Source organism: Schistocerca gregaria, chromosome 4 (assembly GCF_023897955.1).
Source record: "Schistocerca gregaria isolate iqSchGreg1 chromosome 4, iqSchGreg1.2, whole genome shotgun sequence".
Lineage (NCBI taxonomy): Eukaryota > Metazoa > Arthropoda > Insecta > Orthoptera > Acrididae > Schistocerca > Schistocerca gregaria.
The window spans coordinates 504,881,143-504,903,364 of NC_064923.1; the positions used below are offsets into that span (position 1 = coordinate 504,881,143).

The 22,222-nt window shown below is 44.1% G+C and overlaps 1 protein-coding gene across 1 annotated transcript in view; it reads left to right on the forward strand.

The window, feature by feature from the left end:
• The first annotated feature begins 2,411 nt into the window (after positions 1 to 2,411).
• The window catches only part of LOC126266800 (LITAF domain-containing protein), a 69,307-nt gene continuing 49,496 nt past the window's right edge, over positions 2,412 to 22,222 (forward strand). The window contains exon 1 of the mRNA XM_049971342.1: positions 2,412 to 2,680. The gene's annotated coding sequence lies outside the window, so the exon portion shown is untranslated. The remainder of the gene's footprint in view (positions 2,681 to 22,222) is intronic.

Below are 22,222 nucleotides of genomic sequence, written 5' to 3' on the forward strand. Positions count from 1 at the left end.
ACGACACGTTCTTTCACTAATAGCGTCCTTACCATAGGTACTTGAGAGCATTCGATGAGACTCAGCTGCTGCTTTCTTCATATTGAAACAAAACAGTAACACCCCCAGCAAATGACGAGAATTAGGCTCGTGAACTGACATTTTCAATCAATAACAACTTTATGACGCAAACACAAATAAACTAATGTTTGAATGAGGTTATGTTGATCGAGGTCCAAGCTAACTCCTGACGACTGTGATCTGTTTCTTTCGATCACTGCTTACCATTGTCACCACCTATCGGAAAACGGCGGAAACAAAGTTGTACATCTTGTATATATATTAAAATAACAAAAATTTGGACAGACATAGGTTGCATTTTTTATTATATATAATTTACAAATACATACACGCAATATATAAAGGTACACTTTACTAGAAAATTCTCAAAATGTTTGTGAATTGTGTACTTCAAACATGATACTCTAATAAACACTTGGATGGAGTAGGCAACATATTCTTATATTAGAATACAAAACTACACAAAATATAAGGAGTAAATATAGTAGAAATCCCGAAATGTTCTGTTGTGTTGGCAGAAGAACCAACACCGTGTTACTAGTGGAGGCCGAAATGCACGCGTTTTAGCTCAGGCAGGCTGGCGTGAGGAGGGAAGGACTATACTGACGTGAGGTCTGGTACATGACAAGGATTTAGAATTCAGAAAGCAGACGTAATTAGTTTGATACTTAACTTTAATCCATTATTTATGAACGTCGCTCTTGACGATACATGATTCACAATATTATCTGTTCAGAATAGTAACTGAATATGGCGCCTTGCTAGGTCGTAGCAAATGACGTAGCTGAAGGCTATGCTAAACTGTCGTCTCGGCAAATGAGAGCGTATGTAGACAGTGAACCATCGCTAGCAAAGTCGGCTGTCCAACTGGAGCGAGTGCTTGGGAGTCTTTCTAGACTAGACCTGCCGTGTGGCGGCGCTCGGTCTGCAATCACTGATAGTGGCGACACGTGGTTCCGACGTATACTAACGGACCGCGGCCGATTTAAAGGCTACCACCTAGCAAGTGTGGTGTCTGGCGGTAACACCACATGTTCTGTATCAATTTACAACATATTTTTACATAAAGTGGAAACGATGTTAGCAAAAATCTCGAAAAGTGCTTGACCAATTTACTTCGAATTTTTACACATTGCTCTAATAAATATTCATACTGACACAGGCTAAATATGTTTTAAACAAGAATTTCCAGTTTTTCAGTTAAAACTAACTGTAAGGAAGAAAAGCTGTATGTCAAAATGTGCAGTTTTGTTAACATTTTGACAGTCAGTTTTGGATATGACAGCAGAACATTGAAACTGTTACAAAATGGTTTGCGTCAAATATATTCTTTATCCTTGAATATAATTTGAAACAAAAATTATATATGCAACAATGTGCTGTTTTGTTTTCTGCCTTGCAGTTAGTTTTAACACAAAACAGGAAAGTAGTTTCAATGGCTTTTTGACTTATGATTAGATAACTACTATGGAACCTGGATCATCAAATCATTGGGATCCTAGGCATTCAGAGATTAAAACTAGGCAAAATACTATCATTGATGCTACTATCCTCACAGATCCAGCAACTGGATTTCACATACCAATTATCCCACCCATTTCCCCTTTCCATTATAAGGGAACTGAACTCCCAACCAGAGTTTTGGTGAAATAACAGTAAACAGAGCACAGTGTCAGAGAAAGGGTTGAAGAGGCGATAGGCAGACGGGAAGGAGGAAACGGAAAGAGAGAAAGGGAGGATGGAATGGAGGAAGATAGGGGAATGAGGTTATCGACAGAGTGGGGGGCGGGGGGAGAGGAGGAAATGGACAAAGATAAGGGTGAGGAAGAGATACGCAGAAAGAGGGACAGAAGGAGATTAGGACAGATATCCAATTCCCAGCCACATTTAACAGTTGTCAAGCATTGCCGTATTCGTTGGGCTGTTATATACTTTTTTACGTAACTAATTACGTTACAAGTGACTACTTTTTCTCCTTCATTAGAGCTGACTTTTTCACTTAAAAGGTTATTTAATGATTACTGCTTCACCAGCTTATGTTCTTATTTATATTCAGTGTGGTATCAGCTCTGTTCTTTTATTATAAAACTTAAATAATTTTTCGATTTCACCTATCTGACCTCGGTTTTGGAAGAACAGACAAAAGTCGACTAGGAACAACTGCAGTTTGATACGAAAACAAAGCATAATAATAAAAAATATTAATTAGACACAAAAGCGCAAAATCCACACCTAGGGATTACGTGTGAGCGCGGCGAAAATAGGTTAACTTTCTTTGTTAGCAAAGGATGACAGCGTCAAAACTATCTTCCCGAGAAGCCATTGACTTGACGTAACGTGATGGTCCCTTCATTGCGTGTGTGAATGCCGTCATTTGAAATCATGTTTGAAATGCATTGTAGAATGCTTTGACATGACGTGACAGCCAGTGTAAATTGGCCTTACAAAATAATATAAAACATGAAGTATGACGACAGCAAATAAGCAAAGACCTTATTGTAATGTACACGTGTTACTCTATCTCTGAGCAGGAATAATTGAGGACAGGACACATTAATAACAGTGGAGAGGGGTGCAAAGTGTTTTTGGGGCGTAACTTGACGGAGACTTGTAAACAACGGTATGCTGTTACATGCTACGAATAATTTGTAACTGAAGCTTTTTTTAGGAACACTGTGTACATTCCTTTAGGTTTTTATGTTTATGCCTGTGTTAACTAAAATCTTGTAAGCACAAATAACTGTGTAAAACTGATAGTAAATTAAACGAGACTTTATGATTCCACAGCTGCTGCCTCTTGGGCGAATAACACGATGACTTGTGGTAAAATCATTGAGATGCAACCTTACAGAATACTTGTCATCAAATGTACACAGCATATAATTTTCAGTGCAGTTGAGATGTAGGGTAGGTTGGGGTTAAATAAACCGCGGTGTTAATTGGACTATCGCAAAATTAACAATTCAAGAGGGAAAATTGTTTTCGTACTATAAAGTTGTTTGCTTAGGTTGGAAGTACTATTCGAATTTACATGGCCAATGTAAGTTAGCTTCATTCGCAGATGGACATTAAAATGTGCAATTTTCCCCCATGTATAAGAAATGACATTAAAATTTTAATTACCAATAGTACACCACTTGTGAGTTTGAGTGTTTATTGCTTTATTATACTCCGTGAAATATAAGCTGCACAATGAACTATTTTCCCATTATTTTGAAGGTTTTTGATAAAGTGACGGTGGGGTTAACTGGACCAAAAAATTTGGGTTAAAATGGACCGGTTCAGTTAACACCAGCAAGCTGCTGATGAAAGAATATGATGTTAATAGGAACACCTCCTAATGTTCCCAGAATTACTGTGAGAGACATTGCAGTCTTGTAGGGGTAGCATATTCTTTGGCTTCTACTGTGTCCAATACCTTGAAAGGCTATAACGTTAGTGGTATTGAACCTTTCAGTTAAAACATACTTACTGAAAAAGATTTTTTATCATATGCAACGGACACCTCTATCATTTCAGTAAGAAACAGCCAGTGGCTCACTGGCAGTAGATACTAACAAACCTGCAGATAGCAGTGTGGAAAATATTAGGCATCAGATGAGATCTGCAAACAAAAATTACACATTGTGTGTAAGTGTGACTATATTCCCCGTCTTACTGTTTCAACATTTTCATCACCACTTGTGCACAAGTCAGTGTCGGAGGAAATCAATGTAGTGGACATTATCAGCATCTTGAGAGTTGCTGTTGCTTTCTTCCAGTATTTGGCATTTGACTGAAGGGTTTATTTCATTGAATGTATGCTTTTTAAACTGCTTTAATATTCTGTCTTTTGCTACTGCACCTAACTGTTGTTTGACTGGCGTACTGGTAAAGACAGACGCAAGGAAAAGAGGAAGTGGTAGAAAGAAACGAAAATCAACTATCCTTACCAGTACACCTGTCAAACAACAGTTAGATGCAGTAGCAAAAGACAAAAGATCAAAGCAGTTACCAAAAAAGCACACATTCAATCAAATTCTTCAGTCAAATGGGAGAGAGTGACAGCAACTCTCGAGGTGGTGGTGTCCACTACATTGATTTCTCTGATACTGACTTGGTAACTTGCAGTGTTGAAAACATTAAAACATTGAAGGAGACTTTTGTCATGAAAGTAGAAGGGAAAACTGTCAAGAGTGGTCACTAATATTTTCCAAGTCTTTAGTCATTAAAATGTACTATGTGGGTGTGAAGTAAAATGTTTTACTGCAGTTGTTTCTGCTACAAAATTTGACTCTTCCCAGTCATTGCATTTTAGGTTATCTTTATTTGATAAGCTGCTGCAGTTATCACATTTTGACATCACAATGAAATCGTTACTTATAGAATTTAGGTTCATATTTAATATATAGAAAGTGAAGTTTTGTTTTGCAGTCAGATCCTGTAACTCCACTTCTCATTATTTTCCCACGTTTTCTACTGAAGTTTTCATTAGAAAATCCAGTTTTTCCCTGTTTGTGCGCTTCAAATTGTAATGTTTTTATCTTCAGGCACGTATTTCAGCCAACAGTACTGGGATGGTATCTATAGTGTCCTTTTCTTGTTTCTAATTTAAATGTTGGGCAAGTCTATGTATAAATTAACAAAAGGAAGTGGCTGTCAGAAATTGTCTTACATGTAATTGACTATCAGTGACCAGCTACATCTACCAGTACTTGAAATGCAACGGTACTTTCACCTATGGACATTTTGTGTCTTTCCACAAGACAGAGCTGATTAGCAGTTGTTAGCATTTCACTTAGATAATGAATTGACATCATTTAGTTCCCAATATAATTGACACAGAGGAATTATAGGCAGTGTTTGAACAGAATGCAAATAGCGCTCTGGAGAGGTAAGTGGATTAAGGAGCAAAAAGACCCACCATATTTAACAAAGGAATTTGGAAAATGCTGAGGAAGCAAAGGCTGTTGCACTGAGATTCGTACATCTGTAAAAAAGATCCATGTGCGAAGCATACAACCCCCACAACCATAATACCGTAGCGTAAGATTTGGTCAAGAATCTGGTCCTATGTAAAATTGTACAGCAGTTCTAAGGCTTCTATCCAGTCACTTGTTGACCCGTCTGGAGTGGAGGTAGAAGACAGCAAAACGAAATTCGAAGTTTTAAATTTTTGGTGAAGAAAGTTTTCACACAGGAGAATTGTACAAACATGCCATCACACAGACCCTAATGTGGACGACATAATAACAGGCTTCCCTGGCACAGGGGAACAGCTGAAAGAGCGGAAAACAAATAAGTCGCCAGGTCCAGATAGAATGTCAGTTCAATTTAATGAAGAGTACTTGGCAGTGGCCTCGTTCTTGGCATTTATCGTGAATTTCTCACCCAGCACAAAGTCCCAAGCAACTGGAAAAAAGTGCAAGACTCCTTTACACTACTGTTCTAAGGTATTACACATCCATATAGAATTTTGAGATTTTTGGTGCAGAACGTCTAAAAACCCATTTGTCTTTGAAATTTGAAATATTTATTAAAGAAAGATATTCTGCAAGTGAGAAGGAAAGTTATAATGAAGATTTTCTAGTGTTTTAATGCAAGGGAATATATCAACAGTACGTATATATCTTAGTATGTTGTTGGTCCCACTGGTTAGTGCTTAAAACAGCTTTCACTCCCAGGCTTGGGGTAGATCAATTTTCTAATGGTACTGATGTAAATTTCACGATGCTACATTTTCACAGTCACCTCAAACATCTTCCTCTTCTTCTTTTTCCCAGGTTTCTTGTTCTGAGTTCCTTTCCCAACCAGCCACCGCAAATTCTCAGTTGGATTAAGTTCTGGCAAATATCTCACCCACAGAAGTTCTTTGATACCCAATTCAGTCATCAGAGAACGAATCTGAAATTATAGATTTGTATGATATGTAACAGTGGTAACCTTGAAAATTATATTACAAACAAAAAATAACCAAAACTCAACTTGTTTATGTGAGGCATGGAGTCACATCCTCTTGGAAAATCCACTGTGCATCCGGAAGGTATCACTTGCAATGAACAGCAGAGGGTGCCAAATCATAACTTTGTATTGATCACTGTTAATTGCTCTCTGAGCAAAGTACAGCCATCCAACATCTTGGTACGTCATTGCTCCCCACACCATTATTAATAATGTGTATTTCATGATTTGTACAAGGCAGTCAGGATCCATCCTTTCATTGGGTTTACACTTGAAGTGAGCTGTAGTTTGCCACTCATCATCAGCTTTCATCTTCCCCCAGAGGGCCCAAAGCTCTTTGACAGGTTTTTGCTTGGCTACCACGGGACCCCAATTTTTGCAGCATCTTTTCCCTTCCATGATGCATATCTATCCTCTTGCTATTTTTTTTTCAGTCCCTTGGGGAACGCATCTGGGATGTTGTTGAGTGTTGTGCATTGTCTGTTGCTGTTGTAAGAACAGTCTCACCACTGTTTTTTGCTCCCTTTTCCTTTCTTTTGTTTCCCTACTCCTCTCATTACTCCGCTTCAGCGTTTGAGGTTTCTCTCTTACTTCTTCCTCAATGTGCACTCCTGAAGGCCGGCCCATGCGTCTGACGCATAACTGGTGACTGGGCAACATGTAATTCCCAGCCCCGGATCGACAGGTAGGTTTCGCACGTACCCCCCTGGTACAAGCCAGGCCCAGGGCGGGGTGCTTACCTAAGCTGCAACCTTCCCAACTTGCTGGTTAGTTCCTGTGTCAGGTGTTCGGGAGGTGCGACCTGAGGTGTGAACAGTCGCCTCAGTTGGAAGGAGTGTGCCATTCAATCATTATACATTCTGGCAATCATGGGGATTTTCTCGCAATGAGCCAATCATCTTCACAATCAACATCTATGAAATGTAAACGTAATGAGGCTAATGATTCAAAGACTTTTTCTGCTGCACCACAGTTGCTCATGATCTCATGTACTGAAGACGGTCAGTCCTTTGCCACAATAAAATGTGTTTATTATTCTGAAAGTTGTTGATGCATTTGCTGGCCCTGTGAAATCTTGCTCTCGTTTATGGAATGGCACTTTGCTTTTGGTGACTACTTCTGATTCTCAAGCACGACGACTGCTTGCTGCCTCACTTCTCTATAGCTACCCTCTTTGTGTTGAGGCCCATAGAACTTTGAATTCTTTCTGTGGTGTTATTTACATTAGGCTGCTTGATGGTCTAACCATGTTTGAAATCCAATCTTACCTCTCAGATCAGGGTGTCATTGCCGTCCATCAGGTGATGGGCAAGGTAGATTCTCCATTAGTGCCCAACCGCACTCTTTTTCTCGTGTTAGAGTGGTCTGTCCAAGAACAAAGCAGGCTATAAAATTATCACAATCTGGTCGTACATTCCGAACTCGATGTGATGTTACCAGCGTCATTGTTTCAACCCCACTGGAATGTGTTGTTGATGCCCAGCCAAACGTGTAACCTGTGGTAGGGATGCGCATGAGGGCGATTGTCCACCTCCTCCTCCCCACTGTATCAACTGCATGGTGGCTATCCTGCCTTCTCTCGGATTGATGAGCGGGCTGTCCAGGGGATCTGGGTAAAGGAAAAAGTCACTTGCAAGTTATTGGCTAGTCTCAAACCATTCATTCTCCCGTCTGGCACCTATTGTTCTGTTCTTGTTAACCCTCACTCCATAACAGACATGGCCACGCAGACATGTGACCTCAAATTCAGCTCTGAGGCTGTAAAGTCATCTAGTGTCAAGGTAGCATAGCCATCCCCCTGTCCAGCAGTGCAACAAGCCATCAAACTCTCACCTCAAGGGGTGAAGCTACACAGCCTCCTGCGGATTCGAGGGTTAGAGTAGGCCCACGGTATTCCTGCCTGTCTTAAGAGGTGACTAAAAGGAGTCTCAAACATTTCAGCCTATATGTGATGGTCCCCTCTCAGATTTCACCTTCATATTTCGAAATTCTTCTGAAGAGCGAGTCAATTGGGGAATTGCGCCTTACATCGTGCATTGAGACCTTTAGCCAGCTTTCCCATCGTCGCATTGCCATCCCGCTCGTTTTCCATCTCTTGGATGAGGATACATTCCTGGGTGTGATTTACACCATGCACTTCGCAGTGTTACTTTTTGCGGAGGCGAAGACCATGGACTTTCTTGCACTTAATATACAGCACGGTAGCCAGTCCGTTGTGGCGGGGCCACCATGTACCCTGTTGGTTGTACCCCCCTGGCAACACACGAATCGCTCAGCTGATGCCTGTGCTGTAAACTGCCCACATATGCCAAGGAGTAGATGCCTATCTCCCTAGGGCATTGGGACTCTCGGCAATGGCCATCCTGCCAGGTGGCCCTTGGTCGGAGTTGGTGGCATCAGGGCGGATGACCCGCAATGAAGTGTGATACTTCATCTCTTGCTGGTGGCTAGCTGCCAGCAGTCTCTAAGCATTCTCGGGCTCAATTCAACACTTAGAAATACCACCCCAAATCGTTCCCCTACCTGGCCACACCATGGGAGGGGTGCAAGGCTCAGGATGGTAGTGACACTTATTCGCTCCGGTTCCTAGTTTGTACGAAAGCTGATGGGGAGTCTTTCTTGTCTATGAAGCCCCAATTCTTCGTAGAGCTTTTAGAGGACAAGTTTGGGGAGGTGGAGGGCATGTCCAAAATGCGCTCTGGGTAAGTATTGATAAAAATGGCATCCTCTGCCCAGTCAAAGGTTACTTGGTTGTGACGAGTTGAGGGATGTTTCAATTACCATCACACGCCGTAAGAGCTTATATATGGTCCAGGGTATTATTTTTCATAGCGACCTCTTTTGCAGTCTGATGACGAGCTGTGCACCAATTTAGTGTGTTAGATGTTCATTTCATCCGGCGCGTTCATTGGGGTCTGAAGGATAATAAGATTGCTACTGGTGCCTTCATCTTGCCCTTTGAGGGTGATACACTACTGGAGAAGGTCAAGGTGATGGTCTACCGCTGTGATGTCAAGCTCTATATCCCTCCTCTGATGGGGTGCTGTAAATGCTGCAAGTTCGGTCATATGTCTTCCCACTGTACTTCCAGCCTCACATGTCGAGATTGTGGACGCCCATCACATCCCAATACTTCATGTGCCCCACCTCCCATCTGTGTTGACTGCGGAGAGCTTCATTCACCTTGCTCACCAGACTGCAGGATCTTACAGAAATAGTGGAAAATAATGGAATATAAGACCCTGGACTGACTGACCTATACTGAGGCTAAGAGGAAATATGAATGACTCCATCCTGTGCAAATGACTTCCTCATATGTCACTACTACGACAACCGTAATAGCCCTATCACTTCAGCGAATTCCAGTGGGCTCACCGAGCCGTACAACTCCACATGCCCCTTTGCCCATGGGAGGCGCAACCCACCCTGTTGCTCCTGCGCCACCTACCTTGGGGGCAAGATACCCCACCCATCGGGGATGTCTATCCCCACTTCTAAGCTGGAGAAGTGTCCAACTTCTTCTTCTTCTCCTCCTCTCACTAGTGAGGGATCCCTTGGATCCCTACCTTTCCAGGTTTCCACAAGTGGGAAGGATGACGCCTGGCAGTGGCATAAGTGCCCACAAGCTTCGCAATCCTCCTCCGTCCCGGAGACTCAATCAGTGAAGCCCTCTCAGCCAGTGAAACCCAAGGAGCAGCGAGACGAGTCCAAAAAGAAGACCTCTAAGACGAAGGAACTTGTAGTGGCACCCACCCCACCGCACCCTACAAGCTCTGCGTCCGAGGGCGAGGTAGAGATTCTGATGTCCGCTGAGGACCTAGATCTCGTCAGACTCTCAGACACAATGGATGTCACTCGCACAGGTACTCAGTCGGTGGTAGCAGGTACCCCAATGGTGTAATCTGCCTCCTCGGTCCATCACACCTTTCTCGGCCATGGACAATGTCATCCTCCAGTGGAACTGTAGCAGTTTTTTTCCACCATCTTGCTGAGCTCTGACAAGTTCTCAGCCTTCACCCTTTCCTCTACATTGCTCTTCAGGAAACTTGGTTTCCGGCGATCCGAACCCTCGCCCTCCATGGCTATCGGGGTTATAAGAAGAACCGTGCAGCTTATGAGAGGGTATCTGGTGGCGTCTGCATTTATGTCCTTCTCTCCCTTTACAGTGAGTCTGTCCCTATACAAACACCTTTAGAGTGTTTGGGTGTGGACGCCTCAGGCTGTTACTGTCTGCAGTCTCCATCTTCCACTAGACGGTGGTGTCCTATAGCATGTCCTGGCTGTACTTACAGTCCAATTGCTGCCATCTTTTCTGTTACTGGGCGACTTCATTGCCCTTAACCCTCTGTGGGGTGGATCAGTGACAACAGGCTGAGGCAGCGTCATTGAGCAAGTATGGCCCAGCTCGACCTTTCTCTTTTAAATAATGGTGCCTTCATACATTTCAGTGTGGCACATGGCACATACTCAGCCATCGATCTTTTGTTCTGCAGTCGTAGCCTATTACCATCTGTCCAATGGAGTGTGCATGATGACTTGTGCGATAATGACCACTTTCTGTCATTGCTGCAGCGTCACTCTTCTGGGCGCCCCTGCAGATGGGCTATGAACAAAGCTGACTGGGTCTTGCTAACCTCCATTGCCACTATTGAGCCTCTTTCCAATGACGCCATTGATGTGGTGGTTGACTCAGTCACCACCGGCATCATTACTGCTGCAGAATCTGCCGTTCCCTGTTCTTCTGGGTCCCCTCGGAGGAGGACTGTGCCTTGGTGGTCACACGAGATCGCTGAGGCGATTAAAGATTGCAGACGGGCACTCCAGCATCACAAGCAGCATCCCTCATTGGAACACCTCATCGCCTTTAAACGGCTCCGTGCACGAGCCCACCGCCTCATTCGCCAACCCAAGCAGGAGTACTGGGAAAGGTATGTCTCTACCATTGGCCTCCGTACCTCTCCATGCAGGTTTGGGCCAAGATTAGGGACTCTATGGCTATCTGACCCCCGTCAGTGTACCTGCACTTTCACTGAATGGAGCAGTCTGTACTGACTCCAACACAATTGCAAACCGCTTAGCGAAGCATTTTGCTCAGAGTTCCACTTCTGCAAATTACCCACTGGCCTCCTGCTCCCTGAAAGAGCAGTTGAAACGTCAGGGCCTTTCATTCCACACGCACCACCCTGAATCGTACAATGCTCTGTTCAGTGAGTGGGAATTCCAAAGTGCCCTAGCCGCTTGCCCTGATAAGACTCCCGGGCTAGATTGCATCCACTGTCAGATGCTCAAACTCCTCTCTGTGGAGTGCCACAGACGCCTCTTAGACCTTTTCAACCGTATCCAGGGTTGAGGGTGAGTTCCCGTCACAATGGCACGAAAGCGTCGTAATCTCCGTGTTGAAACCTGGCAAGAACCCACTGTAGGTGGCATTAGCCTCACCAATGTTCTTTGCAAGTTGCTCAAATGCATGGTGAGCCGGAGGTTGAGTTGGCTACTTGAGTCTCGGGGCCTTCTGGCTCCGTCTCAGGGTGGGTTCCGTAAGGGCTGCTCTTCTGTCGATAATCTGGTGTGCGTGTAGTCTGCCATCCGTACGGCATTTACCCGCCATCAGCATTTGATTGCTGTCTTTTTTTGACATGTGGAAGGCATACGATACGACATGGCGACATCACGTCCTTTCTACGCTTCATGGTTGGGGGGTCTTCGGGGTCCGCTCCCAATGTTCATACAAAATTTTCTGTCGCTTTGTTCCTTCCGTGTGCAAGTTGCGGCCTCCCATAGTTCCTCCTAAGTTCAAGAGAATGGTATACCGCAAGGATCTGTCTTAAGTGTCTGCCTCTTTTTGATTGCAATTAATGGGCTCGCTGTGGCGATGGGAACATCTCTCAGCTTCCTCATATGCTGACGATTTCTGCCTTTCTACAGCTCCACTGGCATTGCAGTTGCTGAATGGCAGTTGCAGGGCGCTATCCGAAAGGTGCAGTCTTGAGCTGTAGCGCATGGCTTCCAGTTTGCGGCTGCCAAGACCTGCGTTATGCATTTCGGCCGGCGACGCACTTTTCACCCTGAGCCATGGTTTTATCTTGAAAGTGAACCTCTTGCTGTGGTGGAGACACATCGGTTTTTGGATTGGTTTTTCAATACCCATTTGACTTGGCTCCCTCATATTCGGCAACATAAACAGACATGCTGGTGGCATCTTAAAGCTCTTCATTGCTTGAGTCACACGAGCTGGGGTGCCGATCGGTGTACCTTTCTATGGCTGTACCAGGCGTTAATTCAGTCCCATCTAGATTATGGAAGCCTGGCTTACGGTTCGGTATCCCCTTCCGCATTGCAGTTGCTGGACCCCATTCTTCACAGCGGGATCTGACTCGCCACTGGAGCTTTCCGGACAAGCCCTGTCAACAGCATACTTGTGGAGGCAGGTGTCCCACCATTGCGGTTTCGGCACCAACGATTACTGGCCGCTTATGCTACACATGTTTGTAGCTTGCCCGGGCATCCCAGTTATCGTCTCCTGTTCCCTCAGTCGATCGTCCGTCTTCCAGAATGGCGGCCCCGATCAGGGTGAAAGATCGTGGTTCGCATAAGAGCTCTTCTCTCTGGGCTTGAGGTTTTCCCTCTTCCACCTATTTCCTGAGCCCCTCTGCGTTTACCCCCGTGGTGTGTGCCCCGCCCCTGCCTTCGGCTCGATTTTGCACAGGGCCTGAAGGGCTCAGTCCCTCCTGAGGCCCTCCGCTGCCGCTTTCTTTCAATCCTTGCCGCGTTTCAAGGCTCTGACATTGTCTATACTGACTGTTCGATGGTTGCTGGTCATGTCAATTATGCTCTTACTCTAGGGGATCATTATGAACAACACTCATTGCCGGCTGGCTGCAGTGTTTTCACTGCCAAGCTGGTCACTATATCTCGCACCCTAGAGTATATACACTCCTGCTCAGGTGAGTCCTTCGTTATCTGTAGTGACACCCTGAGCAGTTTATGAACTATCGACCAGTGCTTCCCTCGCTCTTGTCTGGTGATGGCTATCCAGGAGTCCCTTCATACTCTGACCTGTTGCGGCCGCTCTACGGTCTTTGTGTGGACCCTGGTCATGTAGGCATCCCATCACCCAACAAACTTTGGGCCATCATGGAGGCTACTGGTGCGTGGCGCTCGTCCTTATGGGTCTCTCGCAAGGACTCTGTTGTCCTCTGCCCAGCTGTGCATTGGCCACTCCTGGATAACACACAGATATTTACTGCAGCGTGAGGACCCAACTTTGTCGCTGCGGATCAGCTTTGCTGGTGGTTCACATCTTTTGGACTGCCCGATTTTAACTCCACTCAGGCAGATGTTTGCGCTGCTTGATACGCTTCCTGGCAGATTTAGTTTTGAGTTTTATTCGTGCAGGGGGCTTTTATCGCTTGATCTAAGTGTACGATTATAGATTGGGGTTTTTAGTGCGTTTCTTGGTGGTTGGCTTTCCTTTTTTGTTTCTATAGTCGGCCAACCACTGACACTCTCGTTGTGATTTTAATTCCTGTCTTCTGGTCTCTATCTGTGTCTGTCTTGTCCTGTGTCATGTCTTGTCATCTCCATTGTTTGTTTTTATTCTTCGTGAGTGTTTAAAGTTCGTGGAAAAAGGGACCAATGGCCCTAGTAGTCTGGTTCCTTCAATCCCACAAACAAACCAACCAACCAACCAACCAACCAACCAACCAACCAGCTACACAACTGGTAGGCTGGAAAGGACAGAAGGAGCACTCCCATAAAGACTTCATACATCCCTCCAGCCAAACAATGCCAGAGTCTTCCTCTAACCGGAATGGCTTGAAGAAGTCCACCAAAGGAAAACTGTCTTTTCCTTCGTCGACTCGAAGATCCTCTTTGATGGCGTTGCCACATGATACCTTTGCCCGGCTGGCCTCCGTGCGCACCCCGAACTGTTTCTCAGCAATGGACCCACAGACCTACAGCACAGGTGATCCGATATTTCTGTGGACCCCATGGAGCAGGATCCTCCTGTGTCTGTTCCCTGTAGTAGTGACTCTCCACAGGCTGCCACTTGGCATCTGCCGAGGTGACTCCTCTTCATCATCATGACTCTCCTCCAATGGAACGTTTGCAGCCTTCGCTCCCACAAAGAGGATTTACAGCTGCTTTTAGCATTGCAGTGTCCCTTTGTATTGTGCCTCCAGGAAATGAATTGCACCCTCACAACCTCTTTGAGCTTTCACGTTTCTTGCCGGGTTGTTTTGACCTTCCCCCCTGAGGTCAGCATTCCATCTCATAGGTGCGTCATGCTGCTCAAATAAGATGATGTTCATAGACAACTCATCTCCCCGATTAAACATCTTCAAGATGTTGCAGTTCACCATTTCCTTCCCCACCTGCCTTTTTCCATCTGTACCATTTATGTCCCTCTGTCTTTCAATGTCACCAGGGCAGACTTCCTTCAGGTTATTAGGCAGCTACCTCCCCCATTTCTGTTACTTGGTGACTTTAATGTGCGTCATCCCCTTTGGGGTTCTCCCAGAACCTGTCTCAGAGGTGCCCTCTTGGCTGATCTTCATCAACCCAGCCTCTTCTGCCTTAACACTGGAGCAGCCACTTTCCTTCCTGACTCCTCACACACCTATTCCCATTTGCACCTATCCTTTTGCACTGCCCAACTTGCCCATTCTTTCTGAGGCCTACTTAAGCGGCCATTTCCCATGTGCTATCTGTTTGCTGACTCCTACTCCACCTTACTGCTGCAGAACATTCCATTCCTTGCACTTACTCTTTACCATGCTATGTCCCAGTCCCTTGGTGGACTGAGGCGTGCTGCAATGCGATTCGTGCAAGGAGACATGCTTTCCGCAATTTGAACAATTATCCTACAATAGCAAACTGCATTCATTATAAATAGATGCATGCAAAGTGATGTCGCGTTGTTCGGGATAGCATAACAGCTAGCTGGATTTCATTCACTAGTTCTTTTAAAGATACAGGGTACTTTTCTGGCTCAATATTATGTAAAAATCAACACCTATTTCTTTCAGGCACTGTTTATAATGTAAATGTTTTACAGATTTTTTGTTGATATCAGGTAATGCAGCACACTTTCTAAACAAATTAAAGTATTTTGAATATTTTTGAACCTTCTTAGGCTTATTAAAAAAATTATAAAGAAATTGATGCTTTTTTTCCCAAATGACTTTCTCAAATTGAGGTACCATTTAATCCAATTTTATGCATTTTAAGGAGACCAAATATTTACCAGATATGCATGACGTGATGGCTGAGATACTAGATCTATTTAATTCTACCTATTTTGTATATTACAAGGATAAAAAATATCATATCTTACATTTTAATTTTTATAATGTTTTTCCAATAAAAATGTTATTTTTCCATAATTTAGTTGATTATGCAGTAAAGCTTAGGTTCTACATAAGTATAGACTATTGAAGTTACAGAAAAAAATAAAGCAATGCTTTATAAACTTTAGGAAATATTTGTACCTGAAAAATACAACTTGTGGGGAAATCGTGAATGAAGATATGACTCAATTAAACTGTGCCTCAGAACATTCCTGAAGCACAGTCTTCATCCTGCAGTATTTCTTCATCTTCTAGCTTCCTGTTGGCATTTCTTTCTGCACTGCTTGCTTCTTTGATAACTTAAAGAGCAAATCTTTCAGCTTCATGCTCCCGTTGTCTTCCACATGAAAGAAATTGATCTTCCATATTAGAGCCACATCTTAAGCCTAAATTTCTCAGGACTTCCATCCCTCCTATCACTCCATCATTGGAACACATCACTGCATCTAGTGCACCAACTATTAATGTATTTAGTCCTACAAAAACATTCTTGGGTAATCTTTCCCATAAGCAACGGTTGAAACTTTCATTTGTATTCTGAGTGCCCCCATGAAGACATTTACTAAGCAAAACAGGATCACTCAGCTCTAAAAAATTGGTTTTATTTAATTCATAACAGGCTCAGGAACAGAATGCTTATGATGGTATATTGAACCACTTTCTTTTGCTTTTTGTAACCACACCAAGAATCTGCTCCTTTAGGACAAAGTGTGTACAGGGTGGTCACCTATGGACAACTTATGAAAGTAGGTTGTCCATACAGCTTTTCTCATTTGCTGTAACATCATTCAGAGGTGCAGTTCGTCTAATGGCCAGTCTATAATAAATCTGAAGGAGGTCTATTTCAGTTTCTGTCCACCTGCCTCGTCCAGACAGATTTTCCAACATATAGCAACTTTCCTTTCATTTATCTTCATAGCTTCCTATGTCTAGCACCCATCCTCTTTTGCACATGTCCACAACATTCCAGTTTTGTTACCAAGATATCACCATAAAATTGAACTCGTTAATTTTATAGAAAGCTTTAGTGTCCTCATCGCCTAGGTACTTCGTATATCTAACGTTATAAACAGCCACTGACCTCTGAAATATTTTTAGAGTTCCATCACACTCCATACCTCCACCGTAACCATCATAGTTCTTAGGACACTGATGTTCAATATGTCATTCAGTGTCACTATGGTAGGTGTGGCAGTACTTAGATAAGCACTCAACATCAACTACTTTTCCATTCTCCAGAGAAATGGCACTTACAACACCATTCATGGAATGATGTCCTCAACGTTGCCATGTCCCATCAAGTGTAACAGCAATGTCCCTGGTTCCACTAATATTTACAGCTTCTTCTACTGCATGTTTCATAGATGCTTTAGACACAACCGTCAAGGCACCTAAAAGTATTTTTATGTACTTGCTGAACCTACTGGGAGGTGGAGGAAGGTCTATCAATCCACAAAACATTTGAGCAGTCTTTTTATTTCCTTTACCTATTGCACGCGTTGCTTACACTAATTTCAAATTCACATCATGTCACATAATATGAATTACGCACAATGTTCGAAGTCATTTTCGAGGTAGGTTTATTGCAGGATCTACACAGAACTAATTTTGGCACTGAACACTTCCTGCTACTTTGTTGTTCAGCTATTTCCAGACAGCCTACACCATTGCATTGTTTACATTTACCACTTCCTTTGTCAAAGAAGATAAGGTGCCCACATCAACAACAAAAATCCACTACAAACAGCGTCATTGTTAACACAAAAATTTGAATCACCAGGAGGCGTGCCATGTGGGAGTTTCTTCACAGAACTGATACATAGGTTACTTTCAACAGTGTGGCTTGCTTACTTTGTGAAGTGGTTACCACGGAATTCCCTTTTGTTGGATTTCTCGATGCGTGGCATAGTTCGTACTATTTATTGCACACTAAAAGGATATGTACTTCCAAAAATATATGTAGCACTTGGGCAACAAACATTCAGTTACATGTGAACGAACTGCTGCAGTGAAACAAAAGCAAATACTAGCAAAGATTATCATATACAAACACTAGAAACCTGCACTGTTACCAACATGTACAATATATTGTGTATATAATTGCTGGAAACAAGAACTCCAGTTTTTTTTTTTTTTTTTTTTAATAATATTGGTTTCTGTAACAGAAATATAGGGGACATGGTGGCACACATGACCCAAATTTTAAAATTTGGTATATATAGGTCATTTTTCATGTGAAACCTTATAATGTATGTATCAATGTAATCAGCAGAGACTATAGAATTTATTAGTCATAAAAAGTACCCTGTATCCTTAACAGTTCCACACCTTCCTCTGTCATGTGTTCCAACTTCCCACGGCTCTCTGGGACCAAGATCCATTTGTCAATTTCCGGCCTGACCGTAGAAGACTATGTTGTCGTGGACCCTATTGCTATCTCCAACACCTTTGGCTGCCATTTTTTGGAATGCCTTTCTGCATCAGTAACAAGTGGGGGAGGCTCGGGCGATGCCCTTCTCTTCTCAGAAATGTGAGTGCTACAATGCTGCCTTCACTATGAGGGAGCTTGATCATGCTCTCAGTTCATCTCGATCCTCTGTCCCAGGGCTATCCATTGTCCACATTCGGATGTTGCAGCATCTTTCTTTTGCGGGCAAGTACTTTCTGCTTAACATGTACAACCACATCTGGCCAGAGGGCACATTACCTGGATTTTGGCATGAAGCCACCATCATACCCATACCGAAGCCCACTAAGGACAAAAGCCTTCCTTCTAGCTACCACCCTATCTCTCTCAATAGCTGCGTTTGCAAGGTGATGGAATGTATGCTTCATGCCCGACTGGTATGGTAGCTTGAGTTTCACAATTTTCTAACGACTGCACAGTGTGGATTTCAAGCACGGCATTCTGCAGTTGACCATCGCGTTACTTTGTCCACTCATGTCATGAATGATTTTCTGTGGAAACCCCAGACTGTGGCCGTATTTTTCGATTTGTGATAAGTCCTATCACACCTGCTAGTGAACTGGTATCCTCTATACTCTTTACACATGGGGCTTCTGTGGCTGCCTGCCATGTTTCATTCAGGAATTTTAAAAAGACTGAGTTTTCAAGGTGCATGTGGGTACTGTCTTGTCAGACACCTTTATCCAGGAAAATGGTGTGCCTCTGGGTTTCGTCCTGAGCGTCATCCTCTTTGCTATTGCCATTAACCCTATAACGGCCTGTCTCCCACTGGGCATCTCCGGCTCCCTTTTTGTTGACAATTTTGCCATACATTGCAGTTCTCCACAGACCTGTCTCACTGAGCGGTATCTTCAGTGGTGCCATGACTGTCTTAACTACTGGAGCATCGACAAATGCTTTCGTTTTTCCGCTGACAAAACTGTCTGTATGACTTTCTGGCAGTGCAAATGGTTTCTCCCACCATCTTTACATCTTGGGCCTGTTGCCCTTCCATTTGTTGAAATGACAAAATTCCTGGGGCTCATGCCTAATAGGAAACTCTTAGTCCTCCCATGTGTCTTAAGTGTCAGCCCGCCGTATTTTTCAGTTCCTCAATGTTACTTCGTGGGGTGCCGATTGAACCACCCTGCTGCTCCATTTGTAGCGGTCTCTTGTCCGTTCGAAACTTGACTACGGGTGCTTTGTTTATGAGTCTGCACATCCGTCCCTCTTACGCTGTCTCATTTGTCATTGTGGCATCCGTTTGGTCACTGGAACCTTTTACACTAGCCTGGTTGAGAGTCAGTATGCTGAAGCTGCTGAACTACCTTTGTCCTACCGCTGTGACTTTCTCCTCAGCAGGTATGCATGCCATTTGTCTGCCATGTATGGGCACCCTTCTTACGCCTCCTTCTTTGATCATTCCTTTGACCACCAGTATGGAACGCGTCCCTTTTCTCTGTCGCCTCCAGGAGTCTGCTTTCAGCACTTGCTATGGCAGATTAACTTCACACTACCTGCAACTTTCCCGGTGGGTGTGAACCCTTAATGACCTTGGCTTTGTGGAGGGGCCCATGTTAAACTTGGCCTTCATTCACTTCCTAAGGACACTACTCCAGCCTTGCTTGATCACCTTCAGTTTCACGACCTTTGCATAGAACTTCGCACTAGTACCTTTGTGTACACTGATGGTGCTTGGACTGACCATGGGGTCGGGTGTGCCTTTGTTATTGGCACCTGTGTCTTTCAATATAGGCTTCCAGCACACTGGTCAGTATTTGCAGCTGAGCTCTTCACCCTGTATTAGGCCACGGAATACATCCAATGATATAGACTTTTCAATAGTGTCCCCTCCTCAGACTCATTCAGCACCCTTCAAAGTCTATGTGTGCTGTACACCTCCCACCCCTTAGTGCAATGGGCCCAGGAAAACTGTCACTTGGTTGCTCTTTGGTGGAGCCACCATGATGTTTGTGTGGGTTCCTGGTCATTCAGTCTGCCAGGAAACAAGGTTGCTGATGCTGCTGTCAAGGCTGCAGTCCTCGTACGTCAGCCCACTAGTTCCTATATTTCCTCCGATGATCTCTGTGTTGCCATCTGTCAGGAGATGGTGTCCCTTTGGCATTGCCAATGGTCCTTCCTTCACGAGAATAAGCTCTGGCTTATTGAGCCTCTCCCAGCGGCTTGGACGACTTCCTCATGGCCCTCCTGCCAGGAGGAGGAGGTCATTTTAACTAGGCTGTATATTGGGCACTGCCTTTTTAGCCATCGTCATTTAATAAGTGGCGCTACCCCACCACTTTGTACTCATTGCACCCAAGTTTTAACTGCCCACCACTTCTTGAAAGAATGCCCTTTTTTTAACCGTTTACATTGCGACTTGGGTTTGCCGTCTGAGTTATCAACTCCTTTAGCAAAAGACATGCAGACTTTTGACCGCGTTTTACTTTTTATCTGCCAAAGCAATATGGCTAAGGCCATTTAATTTTGGACCTCTGTTTCTATAGGGTGTCTTTTTAGCGTTTTCTCCACGTCCCAGTTTTTAGATGTCATCTTTTACGTCAATTGGGACTGGTGTATAGTCGTTTTTTAATTTGTCTCTGTCTTCATGTTCTATAGTTTTGACTTGGGTGCATATGACCCCAGTTGTTTTTGTGCCCTAAAGCAAAGTGAAGTCACCTGCTACACAACTGGGAGGCTGGAAAGGACAGAAAGAATACTCCCACGAAGACTTATGTTCCTCCAGCCAACAAACACCTTAGTCTTCCTCTGCCAACTGAAAAGGCTCAGAGAGATCAAACAACCGCAAATGGTCATTTCCTTCACCGATTCTGAGATGCTCTTTGGCAGTGTTGCCACGTGATACCTTCGCCTGGTTGACCACCGTATCACCGGTGTACATCTCCAACAATTTTCTGCCATGGACTCTGTAGACTGACAAAAGGAGAATGCTAACATCTGTCGATCTCATGGAGCAGGATCCTCCAGCCTCTGTGCCCTGTAGTAGTGAGTTTTTGATCGCCAGAATGGGGCACATCCCTCTTCTGTTATCTCCTGGAGTTCACTTTTGGCCATTGCTCCGGCAGTTTAACTTTGTGCTACCTGCCTCTTTTCTGATAGGTGTGAACCCTTCACCACTTTTGCTTTATGTGGCGGCCCTTGTTCACCTTGGCCTTCATTCGCTTCCTAAGGACACTTCTCCATCTTTGCTCTATCACTGTAAGTTTCACGACCTTCACATGGAACTTCATGGTAGTACCATTATGTACACTGGTGGCTCTTGGACTGACCACAATATTGAGTGCCTTCGTCATTGGCACTGGTATTTTTCGGTATCGGCTTCCAGAACACTGCTCCGTATGTACAGCAGAGCTCTTCAACCTGTTTCAGGCCACGCGGTATGTCTGGAGACACAGCCTATTCAATTGTGTCATCTGTTCTGACTTTCCCAGTGCACAACAGAGCCTCTGTGCACGCTACACCATTCATCCGTTAGTGCAGTGGATCCAGGAAAACTGTCACTTTCTCACTCTTGATGGTGTCACTGTGATGTTTGTGGTTTCCTGGTCACATCAGTCTGACGGGAAATGAGGCCTCTGATGCTGCTGTGAAGGCTGTAGTCCTCATACCTTGGCCTGCTAGTTCTTCCATTCCCTCCAATGATCTCTGTGTTGTCTGTCAGCAGCTGGTATCACTTTGGCATCACCATTGGTCTTTGCTTCATGGGAACAAGCTCTGGGGAATTAAGCCCCTCTCATCAGCTTGGACAACCTCCTCTCGGCCCTCTCGCCGTGAGATCATTTTAACTTGGTTGCATATTGGTCACTGTCTTTTTAGCCATCACCTTTGTTAAGTGCTGCTCCCACACAACTTTGTGCTCATTGCCCCCAACCTTAGATGGTTTGCCATTTCTTGATGGATTGCCCTTTTTTTAACCACTTAAGTTCTCATTTATGTTTGCCGTCTGAGTTATTGGCCATTGGAGTGAATGGTGCCCGGGCTGTCAAACACATTTTGCTTTTTATCTGTCATGTCAATAAGGCGAAGGACATTTAATCATTAGTTCAGGACCTCTGTTTCTCTACAGTGTATTTTATGGACTTACTTAAAGTTCCTGCTTTTTAGCTGTCTTTCCTTACGTTGATTGGGCTTCGTGTGTAGTCATTTGAATCATTTTAAACTCCTTTTTTTTATGTTGTATGGTTCTGACAGGGACACGTATGACCCTAGTTGTTTTTGTGCCCAAAAAATCAAATCGGTTTCCATCTGAAAACACCTAAATTCTCCACTGCTCTTTAGTCCAGCGTACATGCAGTGTGGCCCATGCAAGCGTCATTTTCCTCATTGCAGCTGTTAAAAATGGCTTTGTCTTGGCATCTCTAGTTCTTATTCACATTGCACAGTCTTTTCCTTATGACTGATAAGC